Source organism: Carettochelys insculpta, chromosome 5 (assembly GCF_033958435.1).
Source record: "Carettochelys insculpta isolate YL-2023 chromosome 5, ASM3395843v1, whole genome shotgun sequence".
NCBI lineage: Eukaryota > Metazoa > Chordata > Testudines > Carettochelyidae > Carettochelys > Carettochelys insculpta.
This window is the reverse complement of record NC_134141.1, coordinates 1,178,159-1,185,266: the sequence shown is the minus strand read 5'-3', so window position 1 is coordinate 1,185,266 and position 7,108 is coordinate 1,178,159.

Here is a 7,108-nt window from a genome sequence, read left to right as displayed (position 1 = left end):
TCTGTACACTATCAAAACAAGAAAGCGGCCCAGCAGCACGTTATAGTGCAGCACAGACAGTATACAGACGAGCTCGGCTCTCTCTGTTACGCCCCCAGGCCCTGTGCTAGTCTGTACACTATCAAAACAAGAAAGCGGCCCAGCAGCACGTTATAGTGCAGCACAGACAGTATACAAACGAGCTCAACTCTCTGTTACGCCCCCAGGCCCTGTGCTAGTCTGTACACTATCAAAACAAGAAAGCGGCCCAGCAGCACGTTATAGTGCAGCACAGACAGTATACAGACGAGCTCGGCTCTCTGTTACGCCCCCAGGCCCTGTGCTAGTCTGTACACTATCAAAACAAGAAAGCGGCCCAGCAGCACGTTATACTGCAGCACAGACAGTATACAGACGAGCTCGGCTCTCTCTGTTACGCCCCCAGGCCCTGTGCTAGTCTGTACACTATCAAAACAAGAAAGCGGCCCAGCAGCACGTTATAGTGCAGCAGAGACGGTATACAGACGAGCTCGGCTCTCTCTGTTACGCCCCCAGACCCTGTGCTAGTCTGTACACTATCAAAACAAGAAAGCGGCCCAGCAGCACGTTATAGTGCAGCACAGACAGTATACAGACAAGCTCAGCTCTCTCTGTTACGCCCCCAGGCCCTGTGCTAGTCTGTACACTATCAAAACAAGAAAGCGGCCCAGCAGCACGTTATAGTGCAGCACAGACAGTATACAGACGAGCTCACCTCTCTGTTACGCCCCCAGGCCCTGTGCTAGTCTGTACACTATCAAAACAAGAAAGCGGCCCAGCAGCACTTTATAGTGCAGCACAGACAGTATACAGACGAGCTCAGCTCTCTGTTACGCCCCCAGACCCTGTGCTAGTCTGTACACTATCAAAACAAGAAAGCGGCCCAGCAGCACGTTATAGTGCAGCACAGACAGTATACAGACAAGCTCAGCTCTCTCTGTTACGCCCCCAGGCCCTGTGCTAGTCTGTACACTATCAAAACAAGAAAGCGGCCCAGCAGCACGTTATAGTGCAGCACAGACAGTATACAGACGAGCTCAGCTCTCTCTGTTACGCCCCCAGGCCCTGTGCTAGTCTATACACTATCAAAAAAAGAAAGCGGCCCAGCAGCACGTTATAGTGCAGCACAGACAGTATACAGACAAGCTCAGCTCTCTCTGTTACGCCCCCAGGCCCTGTGCTAGTCTGTACACTATCAAAACAAGAAAGCGGCCCAGCAGCACGTTATAGTGCAGCACAGACAGTATACAGACGAGCTCGGCTCTCTGTTACGCCCCCAGGCCCTGTGCTAGTCTGTACACTATCAAAACAAGAAAGCGGCCCAGCAGCACGTTATAGTGCAGCACAAACAGTATACAGACGAGCTCAGCTCTCTCTGTTTCGCCCCCAGGCCCTGTGCTAGTCTGTACACTATCAAAAAAAGAAAGCGGCCCAGCAGCACGTTATAGTGCAGCACAGACAGTATACAGACGAGCTCGGCTCTCTCTGTTACGCCCCCCAGACCCCGTGCTAGTCTGTACACTATCAAAACAAGAAAGCGGCCCAGCAGCACGTTATAGTGCAGCACAAACAGTATACAGACGAGCTCAGCTCTCTCTGTTTCGCCCCCAGGCCCTGTGCTAGTCTGTACACTATCAAAACAAGAAAGCGGCCCAGCAGCACGTTATAGTGCAGCACAGACAGTATACAGACGAGCTCAGCTCTCTCTGTTACGCCCCCAGGCCCTGTGCTAGTCTGTACACTATCAAAACAAGAAAGCGGCCCAGCAGCACGTTATAGTGCAGCACAGACAGTATACAGACGAGCTCACCTCTCTCTGTTACGCCCCCAGGCCCTGTGCTAGTCTGTACACTATCAAAACAAGAAAGCGGCCCAGCAGCACGTTATAGTGCAGCACAGACGGTATACAGACGAGCTCACCTCTCTCTGTTACGCCCCCAGGCCCTGTGCTAGTCTGTACACTATCAAAACAAGAAAGCGGCCCAGCAGCACGTTATACTGCAGCACAGACGGTATACAGACGAGCTCACCTCTCTCTGTTACGCCCCCAGGCCCTGTGCTAGTCTGTACACTATCAAAACAAGAAAGCGGCGCAGCAGCACGTTATAGTGCAGCACAGACGGTATACAGACGAGCTCAACTCTCTGTTACGCCCCCCAGACCCTGTGCTAGTCTGTACACTATCAAAACAAGAAAGCGGCCCAGCAGCATGTTATAGTGCAGCACAGACAGTATACAGACGAGCTCAGCTCTCTGTTACGCCCCCCAGACCCTGTGCTAGTCTGTACACTATCAAAACAAGAAAGCGGCCCAGCAGCACGTTATAGTGCAGCACAGACAGTATACAGACGAGCTCAACTATCTGTTACGCCCCCAGACCCTGTGCTAGTCTGTACACTATCAAAACAAGAAAGCGGCCCAGCAGCACGTTATAGTGCAGCACAGACAGTATACAGACGAGCTCGGCTCTCTCTGTTACGCCCCCAGGCCCTGTGCTAGTCTGTACACTATCAAAACAAGAAAGAGGCCCAGCAGCACGTTATAGTGCAGCACAGACAGTATACAGACGAGCTCAGCTCTCTCTGTTACGCCCCCAGACTCTGTGCTAGTCTGTACACTATCAAAACAAGAAAGCGGCCCAGCAGCACGTTATAGTGCAGCACAGACAGTATACAGACGAGCTCGGCTCTCTCTGTTACGCCCCCAGACCCTGTGCTAGTCTGTACACTATCAAAACAAGAAAGCGGCCCAGCAGCACGTTATAGTGCAGCACAGACAGTATACAGACGAGCTCAACTCTCTGTTACGCCCCCAGGCCCTGTGCTAGTCTGTACACTATCAAAACAAGAAAGCGGCCCAGCAGCACGTTATAGTGCAGCACAGAAAGTATACAGACGACCTCATCTCTCTCTGTTACGCCCCCAGGCCCTGTGCTAGTCTGTACACTATCAAAACAAGAAAGCGGCCCAGCAGCACGTTATAGTGCAGCACAGACAGTATACAGACGAGCTCAACTATCTGTTACGCCCCCAGACCCTGTGCTAGTCTGTACACTATCAAAACAAGAAAGCGGCCCAGCAGCACGTTATAGTGCAGCACAGACGGTATACAGACAAGCTCGGCTCTCTCTGTTACGCCCCCAGGCCCTGTGCTAGTCTGTACACTATCAAAACAAGAAAGTGGCCCAGCAGCACGTTATAATGCAGCACAGACAGTATACAGACGAGCTCAACTCTCTCTGTTACGCCCCCAGGCCCTGTGCTAGTCTGTACACTATCAAAACAAGACAGCGGCCCAGCAGCACTTTATAGTGCAGCACAGACAGTATACAGACGAGCTCAACTCTCTGTTACGCCCCCAGACCCTGTGCTAGTCTGTACACTATCAAAACAAGAAAGCGGCCCAGCAGCACGTTATAGTGCAGCACAGACAGTATACAGACGAGCTCAACTCTCTGTTACGCCCCCAGGCCCTGTGCTAGTCTGTACACTATCAAAACAAGAAAGCGGCCCAGCAGCACGTTATAGTGCAGCACAGACAGTATACAGACGAGCTCAACTCTCTGTTACGCCCCCAGGCCCTGTGCTAGTCTGTACACTATCAAAACAAGAAAGCGGCTCAGCAGCACGTTATAGTGCAGCACAGACAGTATACAGACGAGCTCAGCTCTCTGTTACGCCCCCAGGCCCTGTGCTAGTCTGTACACTATCAAAACAAGAAAGCGGCCCAGCAGCACGTTATAGTGCAGCACAGACAGTATACAGACGAGCTCAACTCTCTGTTACGCCCCCAGGCCCTGTGCTAGTCTGTACACTATCAAAACAAGAAAGCGGCCCAGCAGCACGTTATAGTGCAGCACAGACAGTATACAGACGAGCTTGGCTCTCTGTTACGCCCCCAGGCCCTGTGCTAGTCTGTACACTATCAAAACAAAAAAGCGGCCCAGCAGCACGTTATAGTGCAGCACAGACAGTATACAGACGAGCTCGGCTCTCTCTGTTACGCCCCCCGGCCCTGTGCTAGTCTGTACACTATCAAAACAAGAAAGCGGCCCAGCAGCACTTTATAGTGCAGCACAGACAGTATACAGACGAGCTCAACTCTCTCTGTTACGCCCCCAGACCCTGTGCTAGTCTGTACACTATCAAAACAAGAAAGTGGCCCAGCAGCACGTTATAGTGCAGCACAGACAGTATACAGACGAGCTCAACTCTCTCTGTTACGCCCCCAGACCCTGTGCTAGTCTGTACACTATCAAAACAAGAAAGCGGCCCAGCAGCACGTTATAGTGCAGCACAGACAGTATACAGACGAGCTCAACTCTCTCTGTTACGCCCCCAGGCCCTGTGCTAGTCTGTACACTATCAAAACAAGAAAGCGGCCCAGCAGCACGTTATAGTGCAGCACAGACGGTATACAGACGAGCTCAACTCTCTGTTACGCCCCCAGACCCTGTGCTAGTCTGTACACTATCAAAACAAGAAAGCGGCCCAGCAGCACGTTATAGTGCAGCACAGACAGTATACAGACGAGCTCAACTCTCTGTTACGCCCCCAGACCCTGTGCTAGTCTGTACACTATCAAAACAAGAAAGCGGCCCAGCAGCACGTTATAGTGCAGCACAGACAGTATACAGACGAGCTCAGCTCTCTCTGTTACGCCCCCAGGCCCTGTGCTAGTCTGTACACTATCAAAACAAGAAAGCGGCCCAGCAGCACGTTATAGTGCAGCACAGACAGTATACAGACGAGCTCAGCTCTCTCTGTTACGCCCCCAGGCCCTGTGCTAGTCTGTACACTATCAAAACAAGAAAGCGGCCCAGCAGCACGTTATAGTGCAGCACAGACGGTATACAGACGAGCTCAACTCTCTGTTACGCCCCCAGACCCTGTGCTAGTCTATACACTATCAAAACAAGAAAGCGGCCCAGCAGCACGTTATAGTGCAGCACAGACGGTATACAGACGAGCTCAACTCTCTGTTACGCCCCCAGGCCCTGTGCTAGTCTGTACACTATCAAAACAAGAAAGCGGCCCAGCAGCACGTTATAGTGCAGCACAGACGGTATACAGACGAGCTCAACTCTCTCTGTTACGCCCCCAGGCCCTGTGCTAGTCTGTACACTATCAAAACAAGAAAGCGGCCCAGCAGCACTTTATAGTGCAGCACAGACAGTATACAGACGAGCTCAACTCTCTCTGTTACGCCCCAGCCCCTGTGCTAGTCTGTACACTATCAAAACAAGAAAGCGGCCCAGCAGCACGTTATAGTGCAGCACAGACAGTATACAGACGAGCTCGGCTCTCTGTTACGCCCCCAGGCCCTGTGCTAGTCTGTACACTATCAAAACAAGAAAGCGGCCCAGCAGCACTTTATAGTGCAGCACAGACAGTATACAGACGAGCTCGGCTCTCTGTTACGCCTCCAGGCTCTGTGCTAGTCTGTACACTATCAAAACAAGAAAGCGGCCCAGCAGCACGTTATAGTGCAGCACAGACGGTATACAGACGAGCTCGGCTCTCTCTGTTACGCCCCCAGGCCCTGTGCTAGTCTGTACACTATCAAAACAAGAAAGCGGCCCAGCAGCACGTTATAGTGCAGCACAGACGGTATACAGACGAGCTCAACTCTCTGTTACGCCCCCAGACCCTGTGCTAGTCTGTACACTATCAAAACAAGAAAGCGGCCCAGCAGCACGTTATAGTGCAGCACAGACGGTATACAGACGAGCTCAACTCTCTGTTACGCCCCCAGACCCTGTGCTAGTCTGTACACTATCAAAACAAGAAAGCGGCCCAGCAGCACGTTATAGTGCAGCACAGACAGTATACAGATGAGCCCAACTCTCTGTTACGCCCCCAGGCCCTGTGCTAGTCTGTACACTATCAAAACAAGAAAGCGGCCCTGCAGCACGTTATAGTGCAGCACAGACAGTATACAGACGAGCTCAACTCTCTCTGTTACGCCCCCAGGCCCTGTGCTAGTCTGTACACTATCAAAACAAGAAAGCGGCCCAGCAGCACGTTATAGTGCAGCACAGACAGTATACAGACGAGCTCGGCTCTCTCTGTTATGCCCCCAGACCCTGTGCTAGTCTGTACACTATCAAAACAAGAAAGCGGCCCAGCAGCACGTTATAGTGCAGCACAGACAGTATACAGACGAGCTCAGCTCTCTCTGTTACGCCCCCAGGCCCTGTGCTAGTCTGTACACTATCAAAACAAGAAAGCGGCCCAGCAGCACGTTATAGTGCAGCACAGACGGTATACAGACGAGCTCAACTCTCTCTGTTACGCCCCCAGGCCCTGTGCTAGTCTGTACACTATCAAAACAAGAAAGCGGCCCAGCAGCACGTTATAGTGCAGCACAGACGGTATACAGACGAGCTCAACTCTCTGTTACGCCCCCAGACCCTGTGCTAGTCTGTACACTATCAAAACAAGAAAGCGGCCCAGCAGCACGTTATAGTGCAGCACAGACAGTATACAGACGAGCTCAGCTCTCTCTGTTACGCCCCCAGGCCCTGTGCTAGTCTGTACACTATCAAAACAAGAAAGCGGCCCAGCAGCACGTTATAGTGCAGCACAGACAGTATACAGACGAGCTCAGCTCTCTCTGTTACGCCCCCAGGCCCTGTGCTAGTCTGTACACTATCAAAACAAGAAAGCGGCCCAGCAGCACGTTATAGTGCAGCACAGACGGTATACAGACGAGCTCAACTCTCTGTTACGCCCCCAGGCCCTGTGCTAGTCTATACACTATCAAAACAAGAAAGCGGCCCAGCAGCACGTTATAGTGCAGCACAGACGGTATACAGACGAGCTCAACTCTCTGTTACGCCCCCAGGCCCTGTGCTAGTCTATACACTATCAAAACAAGAAAGCGGCCCAGCAGCACTTTATAGTGCAGCACAGACAGTATACAGACGAGCTCAACTCTCTGTTACGCCCCCAGGCCCTGTGCTAGTCTATACACTATCAAAACAAGAAAGCGGCCCAGCAGCACGTTATAGTGCAGCACAGACAGTATACAGACGAGCTCAACTCTCTGTTACGCCCCCAGGCCCTGTGCTAGTCTGTACACTATCAAA